Genomic DNA, 12,900 nt, shown 5'->3' with positions numbered 1-12,900 from the left:
GTCGACACCCATCCTGGTCAACGTATTTTTGTAGTCACTGCTTTAGAAATCTTATCTCGAATTCGAGTTTTACATTTGGAATTTTAAACTAACTTTTGCTGTTCTTTGAGATTGATTTGGTAGTTGTTGGCGCATCGGCTTCTGTGGCCATATTGCACCTCCCAAGGTTTTTGCAGTACTTTGATCCAAGCCCGAGGCGGGAATCGAACCCGCGACCTGTGGGTTGCCGGGCAGGTACTTTACCCACTCGGCTAGCCCGGTCGGCTGTTCTTTGAGAGCATTTGTATGTGGATTGATATGTTGAATAAATAAAATGTACGTTGCAGTCCGGGATGTTTTAAAAAAAAAAAGTCCCATCTTAACGGGAAGCACATAGGTGGCTCCCTCTTTATATTAAAGCCAAAATAAACAGAAATCATATTAACCGCCTTTCTGATTTCCTCTTTTTACATTCTTTCTCACCCTGTTACCTTCCTGAACTTGTTTATTTCGAAGATCCTTAAAGTTGCGCACATCGGTGTGTACTGTAGAGAACTTTTAGAACAAAAAAACAAGAGACAAACAAAAAGACCATGGCCTGCCGAGACTACTGCCAGTAGACTAAAGCAGGGCCCTCAGACCAGCTTAGTAAACTTTGCGGAAGCGACGATATCTTAAACCTATTTGAGCAACATCCGTAAACGGCATTTAGTTGCTATCCGTATTTCTCTTCAAGCTGTTTATTGAAGGTGCATAAATGTTTGGGAGGGGGCCCAGAAAGCTACTTAGTGATCCCCAAACGACGGTGTGCTATTGGAAATCGTTTTCCAATCGCACGAGGCATTTTCTTTATAAAGCGCATCCATCTGACTCGCGCTAGTTCAAGGACTGGAACTGTATTTTCTTTCCAAATGGCCAAAGTTGGACAAACCTCTTAAATCTTCGCCAGTTAGCAAATTTAGCAAAGCACTTCCCACACTCCAGAAAGTAAATCTGTTTGTGCACGCGTAAAAATTTCATACAGGAAATATGGAAGGTGTGTATCGGGCATGGCAGCAGGAGATCTGAACACGAGCGAAGCAACAAACGATGCTCATCCAACCCGAATGAATTTTTGATGCTACCATACGACTATCGCCCCCTTGTGGCAGAAGTTAATGGAAATTACTGGTCTCCAGCGCATCGTTTTGGATCGATAAAAATCTTTTGGTAAACTTGGAGTTAATTCTCATTTCGGCTGCCAAGAAAACTAATAGCCTAAGTTTGTGTTGCCTCGTCAACCATATTTTCACACTACTTCCTTCCTCGGGGAAGACAACATCTCAAGAGAATCCGCCGTCTACGCGCTACAAGGATTGTTTACTCCAGCAGGGCTACAACAGGATTCGCTCTTCTTTTTTAACTCAAGTTCTTTGTTTCAATTTCGCCGCTTCTGACAAGAATTCTCTTAAGGTCTTCCGTTGCCTCAAAACAGTTTAAATGTCCTTTTCAGCAAGTTTGAAATGCAGTTTCCACTTTTTACTTACTATAATATTTAAAAAATATAAAAATTATCGTATATGATACGACCAACGAGGTTTCTTCCAACCAAAAGCGATTTACAATGCTGAAGAATATCAAACCTTTCTCAAATCCGATATATAACTTGCAAATATACGTTAACAACAATCAAACTGTACTTTCCATCATTGACCATAATTACCTAAAATCTTTCTGCACTGTCAGGGAGAATGATATGAGATCACACAAAGTTTTAGTCACACTACGAGTAAAACATTGTGCTATTTTACTCCCAAGTTCTGTCTTGCGAGTAACACAAGAAACAATACTCCCCTATTTGAGGTGGCAATATTCACTTGAGTAATAACAACCCTTATCATAGCTTCGGTGGTTGGGAGTACATTTGTTTCGTCTACGGTTTAAGACGTTGAAGACCTGAAACCAAAATGGAAGCTCTAATCTGGGTCCATCATTGACTGTGATCACAGTTGGGACATCACACGAATATAACATTAGACAGTGCGATACTGCAATCTCTAACAAGAACAGAAAGGCTAGTATTCATTGAGTTAATCATGCGATATTTATTAGAATCATCTCAATACATACCTAAGGTATTTTGGCAACATTTCAGGATTCTAATGAAACTCGCCTTCGGGTTTAATGTGTTTTTTAATTCCTGCGCATTAGTTCCTTCAAGCACACTATTAGACCTGCAGACGAGTTTCAGTAGAATCCCGAAACGTTGCCGAAATAACTTGTATTGGAAAGATGTCATTTAAATAAACAACTTGTGCAACTTTATGCGTGGTAAAAGTAGAGATTTTTAAACTATAGCTTGAATAACAAGTTTTTATCCAATAGTGCAGTACTTTGCAATTGAGAATTGAAGAGGTGCACTAGGAAACTGTTCTTTCTTTATGAGGTAGAAACGAAATTCTGGAAATAACTCTTATTTGGGTTATTTCGATGGCAGCATTAGAATTAATAAAATTCGTCACAATTACAAGCGAGAACTGCATCTAGAAAACTGAGCACCCCCTCAATCTTTCGTACTTGGGGAAATCGGCAATTTTATTGAGGTTTGAAGTGATGATACATCCCTTAAATCTTTAGGCAGAAAAGGTGGCAAACCTTGATTTCAAAGGCTGATTGCAAGAATCGGAATGTTGAATAAAGGAGTCAATCTGACTCGAAGCTGTCTTAACCAAAATACTTATCTGCAACCTCTACAGCTAGTTGTTGAGAGAGTTCCTTGGAACAATACGCCTCTTTCAGTTCCAGTGCATGCGATAAGGCAGATTGGGGTCTTCTGGCTCGCTGTTTTAACGACCGAAGAATGCGAGACACCATTTTATTCCCCTCTTTGCATTGCCGAACACTGACTGCAGAAAATCTTAACTTTCTGACGGCGCCGCACACTAAGATATAAACTCGGTCGTTTCCCCCCAGTTAAAACCTCCTCGTGGCAAACCCGAAGCGAGTTCAGAAACTTGCAGCGGTGTCAATGAGCGCGCGGCACAGATGCATACTTAACTACCGAATCTCTAGCGGGCAGCGAAGGATCGGTATTAGCGCCGAAATGCTACGGCGCGTGAGGGTTAAGTGCCCTTGGCTCGTGGCTCTTAAGTAGCTCCAACTTTGCATACAATCGAGGAGGCCGAATTTCGAGACCAATTCGGTGATGGTGTTATGGCGTGGCTGGGGACCCCCGTCAAGGCTGTGGCGGCCGTGTTTGTGGTGTTCGTGCAGAGCGTTAATGGTGTGAATAGGGGCTGCACGCGGTACAAAGCGGATGAGCTTTAAACCCACTTTGCGTCCCCAAATGTGTCATACTGCTTACGGGGCCAGACGCAATGATGGCTGTTGATGTTTCCTGCAACCTTACTACCCGATCTCTCGGCTCCATCTACATTCTAACAGTCCCCCCCCCCAGCCTCTGTAGGGGATTAATGTCTTCGTGACCTGTAACGATCATTCTCTCTCTGGCCCGATCATCGTTTACAACTGCTTGGATGGAGGGATCGGATGATGGTGGCGAGTAAAGACGATGTGGAGAGCAAGGGATAATTCTGACAACGTCGGGGTAAGAAGGTGGGTTATTATCCTGCAGCAGTGATTGCGATCCCACATAAGCAGGAAAGATGTCGGTTGGAAGTAACAAGAAATCCCCTCTATTTTTCTGTCTGCTAACGTCTCAGAGAATCCTTCCCATATCTCTACTCGCTTCTCAGAATTGCACGTACGTGTGTGTGCAATTATACAGGGTTCCATCAAACGAAATTATGCGAACATCCAGTTGATCTTTTGTCATGCCATTCTGAACTGTGCACACTTTGCATATTACTTGTGTTCACAACCGAAAATTCTAAACACTAAAGAATGCTCGGGGTGTGTGTGTGTGTGTGTGTCAATTTCCCATTTCCACTTTTTGCTCTACTCTGTCAGGATTTTTTGTCCGTCGATTTATTTTTCCTCTCTTCTCTCTCTCGGGTTTCTTATGAGCTTTTTTTGTGAGCATTTCGTGTCTGAGACGGATGCCTCTTTAATAGTGTCTACTTTGTGTTTTTTGCGCATCTTCTTCCTTCCATCCGGAAACTTAGTTGCTGCACTGCAAACATGTCAGGTGTGCTTTCGAAGAAAACGAGCGAACAGTAAGAAGATGACAAGAGAGTGAGAGAAATATCTGAAAAAGTGAAAGGGGAGCGATGAGTGAAGCAGACAAGGTAGCGGTGTTAACGGAGTATTTTTTAGAGCCGAAACACACATAGCGAGTACGTCTGCACACATCCCATCTTTCGGCTCAGAGAAGAGGCGATGTAGAAGATTGCACGCGGTAACTACGATCACGTCGACTTTATTATATCAACTTTGCCGCTGGGAAACACCGGCATTGCAGACACGGTTATCTGACAGATGTATGGCAGTGTGACAAGATTTAAAGTATGCCTCCGCTAATCCCCATCACTGCCCCGCGACATCCCGGTTGGATATGAAGAGCATAAGCATCCCTCCTTTGTCTGTTGAGTCACGACTCGCGTGCGGGAAAGTTTTCTTGCCTCCGGCTGCAACGAGACTGTCTTGTTTGCATAATGAAAGACGCCAGTGACATCGCGGAGTTAATGTGGAAGCTGCTGCTAAGGAGAAACAAAGATGCGGAAGATGAGGGATGCTGCAGAATATCACAATGGAAAAAGGGGAGTCGAGACGAACAAATAAAGAGTTAAATAAGAGAGGGGAAGGTCTGGGCAGAAGATGAGAATAATAAGTGCGCGATTCAATATGTAGCAGCTTGCGATGCGGGATGCAAGAGGACGTCTGCAGATTACAAATCGCTGATATCGAGATTGCCGAAGACAAAAGTAATGCAGATAATGAAAGGCAAGTTTCTGCCTGAGAAAACGTGGGATCAGAAGGATTTTCATTGTAATCCTGATGATCATCATTACGTACAGTGTATCTTTGCTGCAGTCAGTCGTAATATATACGGCACATTGATGACTGGAGCGACACACAACAGCAGCGATGCCAGGGATCTCGTGTGATAAGAAAGAAACTGGCATTTACAGTAAATTGTGACTATAATAAAAGCGTATACGAAGGGAGAAGAAAAGAAAGAGACATCTAGGTTTAAGAGTGAAATTTTAAAGTCTAAGCCAAAATAACTGTACTGTACGCATCACGCCTGCTCCATGGAACAATTGCTGATATGTAGAGTTGTCCTTCTGAAGCTGTTTTCAGTTGGGAACAGCTTCGGATAAATTTATGCACATTCCTTCTGCGTAATGATTGAGCAACGATTGCGGACTACTTCCTTTAAACTGTTTAGACAATTGGACGGAGATCGGAGGAAAATCTCTTGAATGGGATGAGCGATGATTCCAAATAATACTGAGGACAAGCTCGGCGCTGCTGTATCTGAAGACGCTTCTTAGCAAGAAGTACGTACGTGACAGAAATTAAAGGGGCGAATCTGACGTAGAGAGAAGTGAAGTCGTCTCAAAGTACAAAGAATACATACCTGAAAGCAATCTTCGGTGGTGGCAAGAAGAAGTGTGCGTATGTCTGGTGAATCCAAATTAAGTGGTCTTCCTGCCCGGCATCAATCTTAGAAGCTGCTTCTTACAGAACAGCTATACAAAATGCAAAGCTGGCAACAGAGTGAGCAAGAACGGAAATGCCGTTTGCATTTTACTAAAACCGCTCTCCTTTCGGTTGCATTCCTTGATACATTTCATAAATGCGATGCGAAAGGCACGGACAACAGGTAATAGCATTTTGACTGTTAGAAGTGGATGCCTGTTAGGCATCCACTTCTAAGTCTTTCGTACTCCCGGTGCATTAGGATCCTGCACTAAAGCATTCCAAAATGCGCTCACAGCACCGCTACATATTTACCCAGCGACTACCATTCAGCTAAATGTATTTAAATTTCTTGAAATAGAAGTACTCAACGCTGGAAGGGCATTGGCATCTTCGTATGAAACAAAATAAGCTAAGTTACTCAAACACCGCGTATTTTTAGATCCACGTACGTCTAAGGGGCTGAGAAAAGTGTGAGATGAAATGGAAATGGACAATGGTTGCTTAAGATGTTAAGTAATAGTCGAATAAATAGATTACATAATTTGTACGTCTTATTAACTTTAATTATGAGAAAACTGATTAGTAATACAGATTAAGGTTTTGTCTGCTTTTCTTCCTCAAGATTTTATAATTACGTCCTCTGGTTGTTGTCTCGCGCAGTAGTAAGAATATTCCTCCGTGACTTATTTTTCTAATCGCTCTTCAATAAAATCATCCCCCCCCAAGGTCGCTTCGATCCGAAGGCCACATCTAAGCAGCTCCTCATTGGGATAAAGCTTAGCGCACTTCACTAGTCTAGTCTCCCTTTCTTGCATCTTCTCCAGAAGTTATATATCTTTCTTAAGATGCAGCTTCTAGGACTGGATGTTGTTGTTATTTGGTTTTTAGGAGCATTAGGCCGACCGGGCTAGTCGGGTGGGTAAAGTACCTGCCTGGCAACCCAAAGGTAGCGGGTTCGAATCCCTCCTCGAGCTTGGATCAAAGTACTGCAAAAATCTTGGAATGTGCATTATAGCCACAGAAGCCGATGCGCCAACAACTAACAAAAAAAAAAAAAAAAAAAAAGGAGCATTAGCAACTAAGACCATATTTCTCCGGGGATATGCGGTGGTCATTCCCTAACCTTTTACATCCTCCGTATTTGGCGGTCACGGGCTCGAACCCCGGTCTAATCAAGAAGCGTGTGCTACGCACTGCTGCTCCTGCCCACGGAGGCGCTCCCAGGCCTGGATGCAATATTCCAAGTGTGGCTGCACCACCTCTCCATAAGGAGTGGGATAGTAACCTCCTTCTCTCTACTTGCGAAGTTCCGATGAATCAGAACAATGTGCCCTTCTTGCCATTTGCTTAAGTTGCGTGTTGAACTTCGTGTCTCTCTCTGTCCCCCTCTTTCCCAGTCTGCAAACTACTCCTGGACTTCTGTTCCCCGTGTACAATATATTGCACTTCGGGGCGTTTCAGATCATTGCAATCGGTCCAGATCCCTTTGATCCAGGCTATTCTCTTGAAGCAAAATACCCTGCTTTCTATCGTTAAACACTTCTCAACCTTCATGTCTTCAACAAACGTTGACATCTTTCCCGGTATTCTCACATTCGGTGGCCCGAGCACTGATCCCTGAGGGTCTAATATCTGCTCCAGTCCACCCTGAAGAATGGCCACTTATGACCACCATCTAATCCACCATAGATCTCCCTTATATTCCAGCCTACCCTAATTTATACACCAATCTCTCACGAGGAACTGTATCAAAAGCCTTACTAAAACCCCAGATACATTATGTCAAATTTGCGTCTCGCATCCACCTACTTCATAACATACCGAAACTCATTCATATCAAGGTGAATATTTCGCCTCTAACCGCAGCCTTCATAATCTTATCAGTTTAATTATCTGCAGTCATCTCGATGACAAAATCCTGAAGAGGATTCAGAAACGTTGTCTGAGATCCAGAAAAACCAACAACCATCGCGTGTTGGCTCTTCTTTCAATTAACCTTTCAGGCAGCATTCAATGAAGCAGCTACTTAAATTAGTTTTGGGAGAAATCAGTGTGTTTTTCGATACGAATATTACTTTACGCGCTCCCTCTCTCTTGCTGCCACTTACGTAACTTCTTTTCATTTTATATTCTTAACTCAAATTCCCGTTTTCTGTTCGTTATGTAAAGGCAGAAGGCAAGAGAAGGGTAGAGGCATTAACAGCGGAGTAGGAGGTATTCTGCAAACGTTTCATTTATTAAAGCATATATTCCATTTCTCCGAACACAGAGAGAGAGAGAGAGAGAGAAGGAAAGCTCACGTTAGCATCTCCCTGTCTGCTCTTGTCGTACACCCAATGAATAGATAGCAAACCCTTCGCAAGAAACTCAACCGCATCGCGGTGCGCACACAAAGCTAGTGAACTCGATGGCACGACGACTATCCTATTACATTTGGCATTTCTGCGCGAAAGATGAAGCGTTTCCGAGTTAAGTCCCAAAATAAGAATTTTTCGCTTTTAAATTTGCATAGAGTTCGGACGGTGTGAGCCTCTCGCGCGATTCAAACCCACAGTCAACTTTGACTTGCTGATTTCTTTACGCCCTCAGCACGATTTGGCTGCCCCTGTCACCCCTCCAGTTCGCGGCACACCCGTGGTTACTTAGATCAGCATAAGATGAACCCGGAACCGCGAATCTGCAGCCTTATGAATTGTTGAGGTAATCCATTTGGAAAGATGAAAAGAAAACTCCGCTTCGTTCTTTCGCCGGATTGCTTGCGGTCGGCGGGAGTTTATCGCCGGTGGCAGAGGTGGGGAAAGAGGCGCGAACTTCCTACGAAAGGGAAAACGGATACCGAAGATAAAAAGATAAGGCAGAGGGAGAAGAAGAGGAAGTTTGCGCCCCTCCCTCGCTACAGCTGCTTGCTCGAATGGAGTGGTCGCCGAAAAATCTAAAATTGGTGTTTCTTTTCACAAATCGCGATATCGATGGTTTGCTGAGTGAGATACGTAAATGAGAAAAATTGCGCGCGCTCGGGAGGGAGATCGAAAGCCAGAGAAGATGTCGCCGAACATAACGATTTAAAGAAAGAGTGCCGCTGCAGATGGATGAGGGAAGGCTTGCCAGTGGCTATTCCAGTATTTGGCGTGGAGCATGACGACATCACGCTCGCTTGTGGCGTCATCTTTCCCGCCATTCCTCTGAGAGGGAGATTCTCTGTATCGCTACCATCTTGTCAGATGGGATTTATAATAAAAAATCTCCCGTTTTTATTAATCACGATTTCATGAAACAAAATGGCTGCCACTTCAGTTATTTAGCTATACCCGTTTAAAAATCAATACAAACGACAGTTTGGAGTGGGAGTCGTCCATGAATATAGCGATAAGGGTATTTTAATGCCGATTTGTTATCTCTATGGAAGACTGGACAAGACTGCTACTCACGATTTTCGCAGAAGGCCACCCTTATTAAGTTTTCTTAGAATTTAATGCCACGCGTATATTTAAAAAAAGGTCACTTGAACAATGATGGCAGTGTAAGAATTTAGAAACGTTTGCCCCATTGAAAAATCGCATTACAATATTTGAAAAAAGTATTAAAAATCCATTAAGAAGTCATTTAATAAGTTTATCAATAAATTATGCTAATTGTCTACCACTTTATAGATTTATCTTACACTTAATGTGTTACGAAGATATCAAAGCATATCTTAATTACCCTTAAACAAATTGCTCTTCACAATCGAAAATCTCTTTCGAAGCAAAGTAAGTGGCTTTTCGCTCCGATTTCGGCCCACTTTCGCTTTCTACAAAACATATTGCGAATACCCTTTGGTGGTTCTTTCTACTTTCAACAAATGTTTTGCCAGCGTTGCGCTCAGAAATTCAGCACACTCTTTGATGAGGTGACAGCACCACTACAAGAGCTTTCATTGCACCCCAAACTTTGTATTTCCATTATTTATACCTCGAACTTCTTGTTAAATAAGATTTTTAATAAGAAATACACAAAATATACTTTAATTTACACTTTCACATAATACCAGTGGACAAAACGCGTGTGCAGAAATAACATCATTAAAAGAAAGTCGAGTTTAGAATACTCACGTTGACGTCAGATGCTTATCTAAAGTCAGAAAAAGTTCGTAACTGACTTCTTACTTCAGCATTAAAATAAAACCTTTGACTATGAAGAAAGCTCGGCGTAAAGGAAGAATGAGATAGCCCACACACAATACCAGCAAGATCTTCTCAAAAGAAGAAGCAGCCAGTAATATTCATCCACTGGAGAATCGATAAATCCATGCTTATAGCGGAGCTAGGCTGAAGTATTTGTGCATGAATGACCAAGGCAAAGATGACCAACTTTACTTTCCAGACAGAAATAGCCACGAGTTTGCTACCTTTCTGCTGACCTCGCAGACAGGAAGCTCATTCTCTTCACTTATTCTTTCTGAGTTCTGCTTTAAAGTGCGCGTGTATAAAGAGAATGCTCATTGCTGCGCAGCACAAGCACAGCCACAACCTTCTGTTGTTGAATGTAACGTTCAACTTCCAGTTGGTCCTTTTTATTTACCAAAGAGTCAGTGTATTGCCGAATTGGAGACGCTGAAGGACTTTTCCATAGAACAGTTGAATTCATTGACCCGCGTTGGCTGACATCGAAGAGCAAAGAGAGGATTCTGCTTTATAACAAAAGACAGGTGCAAGGATGTAAACTGTGTCGAGGACTCTCACAAAGAGGCATGAAGATCGGCATAAGAACCCCGTGCTCTCTCTCTCTCTCTCTCTCTCTCTCACTCTCTCTCTCTCTGATCATATAAATTTCGACTGGGACTGTCAAGAATAAAACACAGGTACATCGCTACTTACTCAATAAATATTTGATGAAAACAAAAATTGCTAGACTTCCATTTGCTACATCTGCATTATATTTTATACCGTATATCTTAGGGCAACGTGGGGCTTACCCAGGCCCTTTCAGCGCTTCATCTATTACTGAGAAAATAAAAAATATATATTACTATCTTAGTTTAAGAAGAAAAAAAAAAAAGCTGACTGATGCATTGAGAATTATTGGGATGCCATTGTGCACAAGAAAAACGCAGATTTGAAGCCTAATTTATTTTTCATCAGTTACGTCATAATTGCTCAGGTCCGGAGGGTTACCTCAGTTTTGTACACATCCCTGAGCCAACTATCTTTGCTACTAAAAAGTGGATGAACTTCGCCACGAGTCTCGCATGAAGAAAAATTGATTTTAAGAAAGAAATATTCATACTTTATTGTTTTGATATTGGTGCTATAGGAATTTAACTTCCTTTTCGAAGGTTAATAAATTATTCTTATACGAATATCTTAGGGGATAAGAAGTAGTCCGTAGTCCTTAAAAAGCACTTCACAATTTCCCCGCTTTCGCCTCTGACAAGTTCACTGAGAAGTTACCAGTGATGGTAGCTTCCCTGGATGGCCTCGCTGCATTGCGTCAGTGTAAAACGAGCAGGGGCAAGTTGAACTAGCCGGTTTAAAATCTTCCACAATTAATAATAATGGTGGCTTTATACGCCATTTCTCTCTTGTTAAGGACTGCGCAGAGTTCTCGATAAGGATGCAGTGGGATGGGTTTTTGCTTAACTGAGAATATCGCATTGCTGAATATATTTACATTTTAAGGGGAATTCTGTTTTCGTTTTAATGTTATTTATTGGAGCACTTCGGTCGTGATTATTTATTTAAATATCAATTCTGCTGGCGCTCCGTTTTATCCCGGTCACGCCAATTTAATTACCTTCGGTGACAAACAGAATATGTAGCGTCGCTATTTGATGATGCTGCGAAGATAAATGCTTTTCAAGGGGCTTCTTTAATATCGGAAGTTGCACTGATCCCGCTAATTCAAAATTCAAAACAGCCTAATGAATAGACCCCTAACTGGTGGCGTGGACACTGCCGCTTTTCACGGAAGCAGCTCGTAATGCACGAAAGGGTGATCGCAGTCGAGCGTTTTATACTTTAACGCGTGAAAAGCATCGAAGAATTCTGATGCTTCTGCTTATTATCTTGGCACTGGGGCTGAGAATATTCCTCTTGCAGCGACACTGTTTTGTCCAGAAGACTTTTAAAGATTTGCTCTCTCAGTTCATTTTAATGAACTGGAAAAATCTGACGAAGAACAATATGCTTCTGCTGTTTTCAAAAACATGCGTAACACAAACTTAAATCAAAGTTTTTAAAGCGAAATTAAGATCTTAATTTTAATCTTGAAAGGTCTTGAAAGGTCTAGACTAGAAAGGTCTTAAATTCCGCAGCCCAGCTAGAAATAGGAAGCAGTACGGTTGTTCGTGAAAAATTATTATCATTCTTTATTGAACCGTCTTCTTATAACCTTATACTCCATTTGGAGTTGGGCATAGATAATTTTGGTTAGTACTTAAAATATAACCAAAAACGTTTCATGAAACTTTCTTCTTAGCCAAACACTATTTTGAAAAATTGCCTAACTTCCATCCGCAAATAGATAGACGCATCCATAAAAATACCTTCCCTGTCCAGCCCGTTGCTCTTAGGACATCCTCAAAAAAGCAATCTATTTGATCACAAATAATAAATTCTTTGTTATACTCGGGGATCCCCGTAATACCAACCTGCACTGTCCACCTACATCAGGCCAAACGTGTAAAATTTGATTATCAGAAGGTGAATGTATAGAACGATAGTAATAAATTTCTCCTTCCTGTACAGAAACAAAAAATGTGACTTTCCAAATTGAAACGACCATTGCTTTAATTAGGAATTCGGTTGTTCTCTCGTGTGAACCCAGTTTGTCGGAGCTGATGAGGACTGAGCTCTCCTAGCATCGCCTGCTGTGATTGCAACAGGAAAGAATCTGGCATAATCCTGTGTGATAAACGCAAGGCACAAAGTATATTAACTAATTTGTTTGTGTTAAATTCAGAGGAAAAAAATTATGATTATAATGTAGCGCGCATTTTATTATGGTAACATCTAGTTGCGTGTATATTTATAAACGTGTGCACGTGCGTGTATTTGCAGCAGAAATTACCCTTTGTCGATACGGCGACTGCACCAATTCAATTGAAATCGGTACTTCGCAGAAAATTTTTAAAAAAGTTTTAGAGCCGTGACGAAGAATTGCGAAAATTAATTCCATGAACTCCTTAGGGTTAAGGAGGGAGGGAGGGGGGGAGAGAGCGTTATGGCGTCTTGAATATGATTACAACGTAATTAGCAACTTACCGAAGACTCAAGCACCCTTGGTACCGACTTTCGTGCATGGATAACCTGCCGCTCGTTCTCCGGCATGTCGCAACAAGGAGAGCACTCCTCGCGA

General features: G+C 41.9%; 1 protein-coding gene across 10 annotated transcripts in view; it reads left to right on the top strand.

Moving 5' to 3' along the window:
* LOC150089152 (teneurin-m-like) overlaps positions 1-12,900 on the top strand; it is a 936,894-nt gene that overhangs the window by 805,390 nt on the left and 118,604 nt on the right. The gene's annotated exons all lie outside the window — the stretch shown is intronic.

This window comes from Mastigoproctus giganteus, chromosome 2 (genome assembly GCF_048544385.1).
Source record: "Mastigoproctus giganteus isolate SK-2022 chromosome 2, ASM4854438v1, whole genome shotgun sequence".
Classification (NCBI taxonomy): domain Eukaryota; kingdom Metazoa; phylum Arthropoda; class Arachnida; order Uropygi; family Thelyphonidae; genus Mastigoproctus; species Mastigoproctus giganteus.
Note: the sequence above shows the minus strand (reverse complement) of the source record. Positions and strands in the feature narration are given on the sequence as shown.